This window comes from Emys orbicularis, chromosome 3, assembly GCF_028017835.1.
Source record: "Emys orbicularis isolate rEmyOrb1 chromosome 3, rEmyOrb1.hap1, whole genome shotgun sequence".
NCBI classification, from domain to species: domain Eukaryota; kingdom Metazoa; phylum Chordata; order Testudines; family Emydidae; genus Emys; species Emys orbicularis.
Window position 1 is genome coordinate 115,555,955 of NC_088685.1, and position 13,735 is coordinate 115,569,689.

Here is a 13,735-nt window from a genome sequence, read left to right on the forward strand (position 1 = left end):
TGGCAGTGACTCTTTGCCTTGTGAGGGGACATGGTCCAATTCTGAAGGTTCATACCTGGGGAGATCTTGGTACGTAGTTTCCTCTCCTGTGTCTTGCTACGTGAGAGCAAAATTTGCCTGTCTTTCCTGCGCAGATATTGTAGGATAATGCCATTTACTAGGGAGATTTCTGAGCATCCATTTCTTTTGACAATGTTCTTCATGCTGAATTAAATTTCGTTTCATTTTAATTTAACTATATTTGTTAACACTGAAGAATAAGTGAGCAGAAACTTCCTTGTTAATACCCTGCTTCTCTTCTCTACTCTACTCCTTGCGCACAGAGATGTTTTGTTTTCATTGTATTTATTCTTAAATTGTGAGTAAGTTTGATGCTCGTGAATATCAGGGCTAATAGAACCAGACAGAGCTAAGAATCATGTAGGTAAATACCATGTAAGAGTTCCTAGGCAGATCTCCTCAGTGCATCTTAGTCTTGATCTAAAACACGCTCTGCTATTCCATTCCTTAGGAGGCTTCATGAACAGCACTGATATTACTATCATGACAAATTACATGGTGTCCTTGTGAAAGCAACAGATGTCCAGAACTGCCTATGATAGGACTACAAAATGTATTTTTATTTGTGACTTGAGCAAGGACTTAAAATTAGATCTTCACAGTTGATAGGTTAGTGGACTAACCTGCTACACCACATAGTGTTTTAAGGGTTTTTACCTTGGCTATCTTGCTGCTTTTTGAAGATAAAGGATGAATGGTAGGAAAATGTCATCAGTAAAATATACTGAGATAAGAACAACCAGTAATCACCTAGTCAGAGAACTTTCTGTAACCATAAACTCCCAACTCACTGCATTTTGCAATTTGTGAGATTGGTCAGATAACTATCAACACTTGTGTGAAGTTCTGAAGCAGAGGATAGTCAAATGAAAGCAGTCTTTGTTGGTCACAGATGAAGATGTATTAGGAAGTCGGTTAAGGAAATGTTAGTCTCACTTGATACAATGTATTAAGGCCATGGGGTTGAGTCATTTATTAATTTGATTTTATTCAAATTAGTATAAGCTCACATTCCATTGAGTTAATATTCAGATTGGTGTATGGGGCAGGGACCCAAGCCAGGGGAAGCTGGGAAGTCACATAATTTGATGGAAAGACCACTGGGTAATTTTCTAAAATCAGAGAGAGAATCTGGAAAATCTTCCTGATATTAGAAAATTACATATTCCTAACTAGTGGTTTGGGAGAGGCCTGCTAGCTGAGTGTGCACTAGCAAGGGCTCTAGCCTCTTGTCATTTGATCCTTGATCATCCTTCTTTGTGAGTTTATGAGGGGGCAGGGCTGACCTCGGAGAGAAGGCTTAAAAGTCAGACACTAAGGGTACATCTGCACAGGGATAAAATACCAACAGCTGATCACCGTCAGCTGACTTGGGCTGGGACTCCAGGCTGAAAAATTGCTGTGTAGATGTTCGGGCTTGGGCTGGAGCTTTCCCACCTCACAGGGTCCCAGAGCTCAGACTCCAGGTTTTCAGTCCAGAGCCTGAGTCTGCTGACCTGGGCCAGCCGCAGGTTTTTTTTATCCCTATATAGATGTACCCTAAGGGGCCAGAAGGAGCTAGTGAATAGCGGAGAGCAAACAGGGAAGTTTCAGAGAGAGATCCTCTGGTGAAGGAGGAGCAAGTACTAATTCTTGGGGTGAATGAGCATGCTTGTCTGTTTGGTTTTTCTTTTGACTTGCTTCAAGTTTAGTGTGGTCTCTTTGGGGATTGTGTGGGAGTAGGGGCCAGAGGCCTGCTAGCTGAGTGTGCACTTGCAAGGCTCTAGCCTCCTGTCCTTTGATCCTTGATCACCCTTCCCATGTGTGTTAAGGAGGGTCAGGACTGACATAGGAGAGAAGGGCTTTAAAGTCAGATGCTAAGCAATCATACGGAGCTAGCAAAGAGGGGAGTTTGTAGAAGAAGAAAGAATAAAATCACCATGGTTCGGAAAGGCAACACTGCTTCTGGCTCCTCCACCTGCACCTGTGTCCAAGCAGAGAACCCTGACCACAGATCCCTCTACTCAGGTCCTGGTGTGGATTTACACACACTGTAGCCTGCATTTCCCATCATAGAAGCCAGGCTGGGTAGACCATCCCGTGTGAGAGTGCCTACCGGTGGAATCTCTCAGGAAGCAGGTGGGAGAGCTCCAGCAGGAGGTGGCTAGGCTGAGGAGCATCTGTGCACAAGAGGAATTAATTGAAAATAAGCATGTGGATATGTCCAAGGTTGAGGAAGAAATCCAGCTGGCAAAGACTGTAGTACCACCACCAGGGAGGAGGAAATGGCTGCTTCACAGGGAGGAAACTGGCTGCTGGCTATGTCTGGCAGCAGGCAGTGCTCCACATTGGCTACCAACCCACCATCCATAGAGATTTAAAAAACAGGCTGCTGGCCTGGCAATGAGGGATGAGGAATCTCCCCCAAAGGTGGAGGAGGAGCAGCCATATTACCCCCAAGGCTTGGAAGATCACGGCCACCATTCCCAAGAGGAAACGAAAGGTGATGGTGGTCAGCAACTTCCTTCTAAGGGAGACATCAGACCGGCAGATGGGTGCTTCCAAGGCATCCTGGGAGGTGTGCTGCCTGCTGGGGCCAATGTATGAGATATTACAGAAGGATTGCTGAGGATCATCCTGCCCTCTGGCTACTACCCCATGCTGCTCATCCATTTGGGCACTAGTGTTACTGCCAGGTATGACCTTGAGCAGATGAGAAGTGACTTCAGGGCTCTGGGAGGGAGGGTGAAAGAGTGAGGGTGCAGGTGGTGTTCTCATCAGTCCTTTCAGTCAGGCAGAGACAGACATATCCTGGAAGTGAGTGCATCCAGGAGGGCTTCAGCTTCCTTGACCATGGGATGCTGTTCCAAGAAGGACTGCTGAGCAGAGATGGGGTCCACCTATTAAGATAGGGGAAGAGTACCTTCGGCTATGGATGGGCTAACCTAGTGAGGCAGGCATAAAACTAAGTTCAGTGCGGGGCAGGTAAGTCCAAAAGCCCACAGGTAAGTCCAAAACATGAACAGTCAGAATCTGGGGGAAACACGGGCAATCACAACAGGGTCAAAGGAGAGATGAGGGAATATAGAGATGTCTGTATACTAATACAAGTGTAGGGAACAAACAGGTACAACTAGAAATACTAGTGAGTAATCACAATTATGACATAATTGGCATCATAGAGACACGGTATGATAATTTACATTACTGGAATATTGGTATAGAATGGAACAGCTTATCAGGAAGGACAGGCAGGGAAAAAAGGGAGAAGGTGTTGCCTTGTATATCAAAGATGTATACACTTGCACTGAGGTTGAGATAGAAATGGAAGTCAGACCTGTTGGAAGTCTCTGGGTAAGGATAAAAGCGGTAAAAAAACAAAGGTGATGATATGATAGGGGGTCTACTATAGACCACCTAATCAGGAAGAAAAGGTTGAGGGAGCTTTTTTAAAACTACAAAGTAAGGTTTGGTGGTGATGCAGAACTTCAACTACCTAGACATCTACTGGGAAAATAATACAGCAGGCACAGATTACCCAACGAGTTCTTGGAATGCATTGGAGACAACTTTTTATAACAGAAGTTGGAGAGAGTGACTAGGGGAGAGGCTGTTCTAGATTTGATTCTGACAGATAAGCAGGAACTGGTTGAGAATGTGAAGGTGGAAGGCAACTTGGGTGAAAGTGATCATGAAATGGTAGAATTTTTGATTCTAAGGAGTGGTAGGAAGGAAAATGGCAGAATAAAGACAATGCACTCAAGAAGGCAGACGTTAGCAAACTCTCAGAATTGTAGGTAAGATTCCATGGGGAGCAAGTCTAAGGGAAAAGAGAGTCCAGGAGAGTTGGCAACTTTTGAGAGAGACATTATTAAGGGCACAAGAGCAAACTATCCCACCATGTTCAAAAGTGTGGGAAGAGACCACTCTGGCTTAACCAAGAGATCTTCAATCACCTGAAACTGAAAAAAGAGTTATACAAAAAGGGGAAACTAGGTCAGATTGCAAAAGATGAATATAAAAGAACACAAGCATGTAGAGATCAAATTAGAAAGGCCAAGGCACAATCAAGATTAAATTAGCTAGGGACATAAAGGGTAACAAGAAAATATTTTACAAATACATTAGAAGCAAGAGGAAGACCAAGGATAGGGTCGGCCCATTACTCAATGAGAAGGGACAGACAATAACAGAAAATGCAGCAACAGCCCAAATGTTAAATGCCTTCTTTGTTTCAGTTTTCACCAAAAGGTTAGCAGTGGTTGGTTGACTAACATAGTGAACTTCAGTGTAAATGGGGTAGGATCTGAGACTAAGGCCATGTCTCCACTACAGGGTTGTCAACTTAAGTTACATTGACAACCATAAACCACTGTATTTACATCACTTGTGCATGTTCACACAACATGTTACCCCAGAATTTGACATTCCTGCATGTACCCTAGAATTTGACAGTACTGCAGTCAGCAATTTTGAATGTTCAGCCACTGCCAGCTGAAAACTAAACATCATGTAGCGAGGAAAATCTTAGGTCCTGAGAGGCACATTTGCAGCTTTGCTATCAAAATGGGAGGATGGGATAAGAAGTGAATGTATTGTGAAAATAGAAGGAATGTTTGGGTGGCCGACCTTGGTCGTATGAGCCTCTGACACCTTTGACATGTAAGTTTTATTATTGTTATGACTAGAAATGTTTTGATTATAAGAGATAATGAGTAGTTTTGCTGAAAGTAGGAGATTTGGTGACCTGTTAAGAGTTACCATGGTGACCCACTAGGAGTCACAATAGGTTATGTGCTTTGTTTGAATTTAGCTATAAAAGATTAGGCGAAAGAATTTGCTTTGCAGCAGTCCAAGGAAGCTTTCTTTGGGCAAGGATATGATACCCCAGTGCACCCCCCTGAAGCCTATCCGCTGATCCCTCAGAACTATTTCAGACTTTTTGGATAACAATAAATGTTTTGAAATGCTTTAACCCTACTGTGACAGCGCGTGTGTGCACTTGAGATCTAATATAAAAAAAAGAGTTTTCGATGAAAGCACTCCTGCTTGTGTCAATTATTTATCAGATGGATGAGCTGTGCCCCCATTAATTTATTCCTGACACCACCTGGAGAAAAACAGTAAAGTTACCACTGCTTTGGGTCCTGAAAACCCTGGGTAACAAATGCTCCTTGTGTAGGCAGAGCGCGTCCACAGTTGATGCTCTAGCACCGACAGAGAGAGCAGTGCACTATGGGTAGCTATCCCACTGTGCAAATCGCCACCTTCTGCTGCTAGGAGTTCTGGGAATGGATCGCAATGCATCGTGGGGGTGGGCTCACCGTCCCAGTATGCAGTTTTCTCTGTCCCATCATTCCATGGGCTTCTAACTACATTTTGTGCCATTTTTCAACTTCCTCTGTAAACTGTGCACCTGCCATCTCTGCCTGAAAGCATGGATCCTGCACTGCTCACCAGTCTTGTAATGAGCACTATGAACACCATGTGGCTGATCCTGCAGTATTTCATGAGCTGCGAATCTGAAAATGAATCTGTGGTGCCCATCCTGCTGTGTGCCATGGAAAGAAACAATTCAAGATTGATGTTGGAATTCACGGAGCAGCCACACAAAGTGGATTTTCACTATTGGGTTCAAGAAACAAGCACTGAGTGGTGGGATTGGAATGTGATGCAGGTGTGGGATGACGGGAGTGGCTTCAGAATTTTGGATGTGCAAAGCCACCTTCCTGGAGCTGTGTGCAGAGCTTGCCCCTTCCCTCCAGCACAAGGACACCAAAATGAGAGCTGCCCTCACGGTGGAAAAGCAAGTGGCGATCGCTGTGTGGAAGTTGCCAACTCCAGGATGCTACCGGTCAGTCATGAATCAGTTTGGAGTTCAGAAGTCCACCATAGGGGTTGGGGTTATGCAAGTGTGCCAGGCCATTTATTGCCTCCTGCTATGAAGGACTGTGACTCTGGGTAATGTGTGGGAAATAGTGGATGGCTTTGCAGAAATGGGATTCCCTAACTGTGGTGGGGCGATAGATGGCATGCATATCCCCATTTTGGCCCGAGGCCATCTTGCGACAGAGTTCAGTATATCAACAAAAAGGGCTACTTCTCTGTGGTATTGCAGGTGCTGGTGGAGCACCGGGGTAGTTTCACTGACATCAACATGGAGTGGTCATGAAAGGTGCATGATTCACGCATCTTCAGGAACACTGGCCTGTATAGAAAGCTGCAAGCAGGGACTTTCTTTCCAGACCAGAAGATTCCAATGTGGGAAGTTGAAATGTACATGGTGATCCTGGGAGACCCAGTGTATCCCATACTCCCATGGCTCATGAAGCCTTACACCGGAAACCTTGACAGGAGCAAAGAGCGCTTCAATAATAGGCTGAGCAGGTGCAAAATGATAATTGAATGTGCCTTTGGCAAATTAAAGGATCACTGGAACTGCCTTTATGGCAGGTTAGACCTCAATGAGGAAAATATTCCCATGATCACAGCAGCCTGCTGTGCTCTGCATAACATTTGTGAAGCCAAGGGGGAAAGGTTTCCCCAGGAGTGAAGCATTGAGGTAGATTGCCTGGTGGCTGATTTTGAGCAGCCAGATACCAGGGCTATTAGAGGGGCTCAATGGGGGGCTATTTGAATCAGGGAGGCTTTGAAGCAGCATTTTGACAATGAGCCCCAGTAATGTGTCTTTCTGTAATACATTCAGCCAAACATTGTTTACCTGCTCCTTTGAACGACCCTTGTAATGATTGCTGCCTGAGAGTTAATTGTAGTATGCAAATGTGCCGATTGCCACTGTGTGTGAATTTCTGCAGCAACCACCGTATGTAGGACACAAATAAAGATTTGTTGTATTTCTGAGACTAAATTTTTATTAATCAGCAATACACCAATTTCCATCTATTACAAGGGACATGACACTGAGGAGAACTCTCTCAAATGAGGCTCTCACAGCTGTGTGTAAGTCCAGCTGTCATTATGGAACATGTCCCTAGGGGTGGAGTGCAAGGGGTACTGCGACGGGCCAGGAACATGATCGTAGGTATCAAAAAGTTTCATAGGCTGGATTGAAGCTGCAACTGCACAGCCTTCTCTCCCCACAGACCCAACAACTCCGTTATACTCCAGGCAGGAGCACGTTTGCTGCGGAAAGCCGACATGGTCAGCTAGGAAGATGCTATGTGAACTCTCCATGCCAAGCAAACAGGAAGAGGAATTTCAAAAATTCCCAGGGCTTTAAATGAGGGAGGGTGCATGCCTATGTACCTAGCTGAAGTTGGTGTGCGGGGGGTGCGTTCCGGCAGTCCTGACATCTAGAGCATCACTGCCCAACACTGAGAGTCCAGGCTGTGGGCTCCCAGCTGAAACCTGGCTGCTACCCGGGCTCTCAGCTCCCCACTCCACAGGGAGCTCCCTTCCATGGGGAGCGGGGAGCTTAGAGGAATGGCTCCAGGTTGGAGCTCTGCAGGGAGCTGAGAGCCTGGGCAGTAGCTAAGCTCGCACCTGGGAGCTCGGTGCTGAGCTGAGAGCCCGGTTTCTGAGCCCCCCACCCTGCCCCTCTTAAGTCAGTGCAAGCGCTCCTGCTGAGGACACGCACCACCAACAGAAGGAGGGTAGTGTGGACATGAAAAACCACAGTAATTACTGTGGGGGCTGTAAGTCGACCTAACATAGGTTGATTTAGACATGGACTTAGTCCTGCCTCAGTGCAGGGGACTGGACTAGACCTGTTGCGGCCCCTTTCAGTCCTACATTTCTATGATTCTATGAATCAGTGCATCTGCTGGGAGCCCTGACCAAGTGTTTTCCCTGTCCAGAACTGCCAACTTTTGAGTCTACACTGGCTAGCTCCTGATCTCCAGGCAGCGTGGAGGTTATAAGTTCCTTATATTACTGCATCCCCCCCATCCAGGTGAACTTCCTGCCATCAAGACGATGCTTATGGGAACCTGGAGTTAAATGAGTCCTATATGTTTTTCTCTCCTATTTATTCTTCTATCTGGACTGTGCAAATTTTAATCAACTTCCTCCTTCTGCTTTTCCCAACAGTATAACCTATTTCCTGATATAACATTTGCAATCATTCAATTTACTCAAGTTGATCAAACTGTTACTTTGTTTTTTGTTGGTTGTAGTTTTTCTGACTAAACACCAAAGACTAGAAACATCTTGCCTTCAGAAATCATCCAGTACATGTGTTAAAATAGCAAAATATTATTAAGGCTAGAGCACTATTAAGCTGATGAGTCTACACCCATGCTCTAATTTGCCGTGATATAAGAGTTTCATTATTCATCCATGTAAAATGACAGAGGTGCCAACTTAATGGGATAGGATTGTGGGTATTTTTCTCAGTAACACTAGTGATATTTTCTTTTGAAACTAATTTATGTAAGCGGGTAATGCAAAGACTTTTTTTTTAAAAAAGCAAAACATTATTAAACTCTTCAAGCACTGTTATTCACAAACTATGCAATGTTTGAGATTTTAAATGCAATTAGCTTGGTTTACTACTGTGTATATAGTCTATGTAGACTTCTTTTTTTGACTGCACTAAACTCGCAGTTCTGAAATGCATGCCAGCATATTTTTCAAATTTTTGGGGTCTAAAAACAATAATAAATCTGCACCACAGAAAATTTTAGCAGTAGAGAACATCAGGAAAGTTTAGTTTTTTTATCACATGAATAAACATGTCAGTCTTAGTTAATCCATATGCTCAATATTTTAAGCCTTATACATCTTTATAATACTGTACAATGAAATGCTAGTGTTTTATATAGTGGTTACGTTTCATTAGTAACATTGTTTTCATCCTCCAGAATGCTTTAAAGCTGAACGTTTGCTTTCTGGGTTTTTTTGATTCTTTCTTTTGATTGAATTTTTTTCTTAATGGTGGCATCAGATAAAATGCAGTAGAATGGCAGCTTTTGGCCCAACTTGCCCAAAAGTGTCCTTGCCCCAATTGGATAAGGAGTCTCTTTCCAACAAGAGAACAGTGAAAGTCTATTAGGCTGACTGCTGGAAGAAATAACTCTTTATCCTGATTTCAGACTTCCACTTTTTATCCCTGAAATGATTCCTGAACCTGGGTCTCTTAGATTTGCTGCTTTATCTGAGAAAAGTGCAGCTCAGGATCTCTGGTATTCTCTCTGTGAATACTTGAAATGAGAATCACTTGACACAGCTGTAAACATTATACCAGCCCTGGATACCTAACATTTTAAAAATGTTAATAGCATTGGTGAAGTCACACACAGCCTTGCCCCCTCCCCCCACTTCAGTCTTCTCCTGCTAACACCACCTGTCCACACACAAGCTCCAACCCTTAAACACCTACCTGGTCATTTGTAAGGAATTGAATCATCCTTACTGCTCACAAATATGTCAGTGTTTCCTTCCTAAACCAGCTAGATATTTTGAAGCAGGGAAGAGGGGTACATCTCTGGATCTCACTCTCCCTGCTGTTTACACTTATTTCATCTTCACCTGCACAAGGATGTATTGAGTTGACTCAGTCTTCCAGTTGAGCAGCATTGGACGTGGCCTCTCTGGAGTCCGTCATTGCAACTCTTGGTTTGACAAGAGGGGTTTACTAAAAAGACTATTATGTAGTTCATCCTTCCTTTAGGCACCAGATATCACAGCCTTCCCCAGGTTGGAGGAGCTAGGGAATGAATTGGAACACAAATTGTTAGAACATGGGGTCAACCATCGGCATAATATTTGCCAGATATCTGCTTTGTGATAAGGGTCCGTGCCTATTTGAGGGGTGCAATGCACAGAGAGAATAAAGGGTGGTTAACATAGCAGATTTTTCATGAGTGAAGAAAAGCTCATGTGCAAACACAGCGTGTATCCTAAGTGAGATGTCATATCACAAATGAAGATATGAAAAGAAGAGCTATCGTGTAACAAACATACTCTATCTTCCTCCACCCCACCTCCTGTTCCTTAGGAGGTGGAGCGGGGGGAGATGCAATATGAAAGTGCTTTGAAAGTGTGGGAAACAAATGATAGGGCTCAGTTTACTGGACTCTAATTCTATAGCACTAGAATTTTCTTCTACTTCGGCTTTTTTTTTTGGCCCATCTTTTAAGCAGAGATATGCTCAATCCCAAAGCCTTGGATTGGAACACTTCAGAATTTTGGGAAAATATGACTGTGTATTCATACTTCCCAGCTGGTCCCTTCCTATCTAGTGAGTTTAAAACCCTTCATACAGACACTCCCATACTTCATGAAAGTAGACGCGGATTGAGTGTCATTGTACATGTAAGCATTCCTGCTGCTCCTTATATTCTCACAGTTTTAGGAGCCCAATTGAAGGAGAACAGTGAGCAGAGTAACACTAGCTCTGCTGGTTATGGAAATGGCTTATGACCCTTACATCCATTACTTTGACTAATTGCCCGCTGCCTTTGAAAGCAGACAGTGGTTGCAGGTTCTTTTTATGCATACAGTCTTGGGTTTAAAAAGCAAATGAAAAACAGGAAAGAGATTCACAAAGCACAGAAAAGCAGAGGCGTCACGAGCGCCCTCCGACTGGAGGGGGCCCCGCAAGGAAGGGGGCCCCTAAAAGTGGCAAAATAAATACCGCATTCCAGTTTCTGCACTGTAAGGGGCCCCGCCCGGACATATGTTCGGAGGGGGCCACCGTTCGGAGGGGGCCACGTTCTTTGTTGCTACGGCCCTGCAGAAAAGCACGGGGTTTTACTCTGCCTTTTTATTGCATGCAGTATGCCAGAAAAGGTAAAAATTAATAGCATCTAATGTAGAAGAATAGGCAATAAAAACCGCTGTTATCACCTCAGAAACAGCACTAATCCCCTCACCTTTCTATAGAAGCTCATAAACCTTATCATCTTTAGCATCAAAAGCCATAAAAAACATTTTCCTCAGTACTAGAAATTTATTTTTCTGTTCATTGAATGTTAGTTATAGCTGTAGGAATGCAGAGATTTTAATATGGAGCAAGAAAATGTTATTAGATTTTTCAAACAGTTAATTTTATTGCATGTAGTGAAATGACTCATGCTGTCAAGTGGAGCAAAATTTACTATCAGAGAAAAGTGTAAAAAGTCTGTGTATTCTTGGAAATTACAGTGCAAGGTACATGCAAATGAGATCACACCTCCTACAAGTTCTTACAGGTACACTATCAATATATAAAAGTCACATTCAAGAAGAATATGTTTTTATCTAGTTTACTAATAACCATTCATGTAACAAAAACATTTTTAAAGATCATTTTAATCAATTATGCTCATGTTCCTAAGCTTTTTGCACTTCAGACATCTTGGATTTTTCCAGGACTTACCTTTTTTCTTTTACCCAGTAGGAAATGTGAAAGAGGGAGATGCTGCCACCTCCTTTTACTATAGGGCTAAGGATGAGTGATGAAGGTGCTAATGCTGCCTTCTGCCACCACCAGCATCTCCCTAAGTGCTATACTGAAGGTTGTGTTGCCCACCTCCCCAGAGCGGGGCGGTTGGAAGGGTGATGTGTGCATAGTGATGATTCTACCAGTGGAGGAAGAGAGCCTCATTGCCTGTGAGGTGACCAGGTCAAAACAAATTTCCTAATGTATGGAGGAGCTCAGACATTTGTTGTCATGTACCTAGGGAATGGAGTGGGGAGAGATCCATTTCCCTTTTTTGCTCCTTTCCTTGGTAATACAGGAGAGGCGTATTTCCCTAGAGCCCCTTCGATGTCCTTAGCCTTAAATACTTACATAAACTGTTCCCCTGCCTTGTTCATGAGGGACACCACCTTTCCAGGCAGTAATGGCATGAACTTGCAGTGACTTGGTGACAGTACTGCCAGTTTCTTTTGGAGGAGTTGATGAAGCCAAGAGTGAAATCCAAGGAGAGCAAAGGTGGCAGGGGGGAGATTCCACTTTTGCTTCTTTCCCCCCTTAAAGAGGATGGAGTGGATGTGTGTGCAGATAATGCTGCCAAGAGCAAGAAGCAGTTGGAAAAGAGGCATTGTTTTTTGTTTAAAGTTATCCTTTTTTCTTTCCTCAAACAGTTTGCCCAATGATCAGTTTACATTTTAAAATCTATTTTTGACAAAAAAGAAAACTGCAAATATAGGTTAGATGTACAGCCTGTAACATTCACCAGGCTTTTCATGGAAATTATATATGCATTGAAATGACCTCTTATAGCTAAAGATATTTGCATTCCAGCTTGGAGAAAACACCTTCATGGACTATTTCTCACCAAGGATTCGTACATAAGATAAATGTGCAAGTATTTTTTACATCAAGTTGATTTTAAGTAATACACAGACAAAAAGTTGGAAACGTTTTCGAAATGTGACTCCAGTCTCTTGTCCCAAAATCAGCTAATCCAATTAAGTTCAAACTTTCCCTAAATAAACAAACTTCCCAAAAGGCAAGAACTACACATCACAAATTCTATATGGAAAGAATGTTTTCCAAAATTTTGGGATGAGTTGCCCAAAGTTGTGTTTATTATGGGAACATTTTAACTAGGGCAACTTAACTATAGAAACACTGCTGTAATGAGTTCATAGTGTGTTTTCCATCTAGCAGGTGGAACTGAGTAATTGTGTTCAAGAACTAATATGATTTGTCCAGAAGGTGGTGTAATCTCCCTACTTTTCCAGTGTTTTCAGGGAAGTTAGACACTCTACCAACTTGCAATAGTGAATGTAGACTTGCATTTATATGCTGTTCAGTGATGAGAAAAGGAGAATATGAAAGCTGGAGGAATTCCCCTTTTCCTCCCACTCTTGAATCTGTGAGCTTTCAAAATTATCTAGAGGAATGCTAATAGCCACACTGGCTAGAGCAGCTGGCTCATTTTATAAGTCATTGCTTAAATAATGGTGCCTTCTAAAACAAACAGTTTTTAAGCTCTGAGTATAGTGTTTAATCTTTTACCCTAAAACAAATTCACAGCTGTGTGTGTGTGTGTGAGAGAGAGAGAGAGAGAGAGAGAGAGATTGGGAAAGCAGGGTGCCCAGGCACATCCCCATTCATGCAGTGACATCAATGGGGTTCTGCAATCCCCCCACCAAAAAGGTTTTACCTCTAGTGTGCTAAATACTAGCAAACATAACGTCAAAAACTGCTCGATTATTATTTTAGGTCCTTAGTTTTGGACATTAGATTCTGAGAGTTGAGCCTGAGTTGGAACATTGGATCTGAAACCCCTCAAGCTTTGGGGGAAGGTCAGATCCCAGCTCTTGCATCATGGACAGATCTGTAATTTAAAATCTACATTGACTGCATCTGTCAAATTCTCTAGAAGGGAGGGAGCTCTGGTTTTTGTCTTTAGGAAATCTGAATCCCGTTGTGGTAAAACAGCAGATCTTAGACATGATCTTTAGGGAGGATTTTAACAAACAAACACATAAGGACCTTGGTCTTTATCTCTGTTTTGCAATATGGACTCAAAAGATCCTCCAGTCTGGGTTAGATTCATGCTTCTTCACAAACAAACCTGTGTCAACATGTTCTCTAGGGATGAAGATTAGGGCAGCTCAAAACAGCTGTAATCTTTCTTCAGCTGGGGTGGCTGGAATCAGTTTAGTTCAAAAAGTGGGTGCTGCTCGAAGAGGGAAGATAAAAACTATAAGGGTGGCAGTGGTGGGAAGGGATCTCAAGAGGTCATCTAGTCCAGCCCCCTGCATTGAGGCATGACCTAGTAAACCTAGACCATCCCTG

At 43.2% G+C, this 13,735-nt stretch overlaps 1 protein-coding gene across 1 annotated transcript in view; it reads left to right on the forward strand.

The window, feature by feature from the left end:
* Positions 1–13,735, forward strand: part of UST (uronyl 2-sulfotransferase) — a 288,989-nt gene that overhangs the window by 231,988 nt on the left and 43,266 nt on the right. The gene's annotated exons all lie outside the window — the stretch shown is intronic.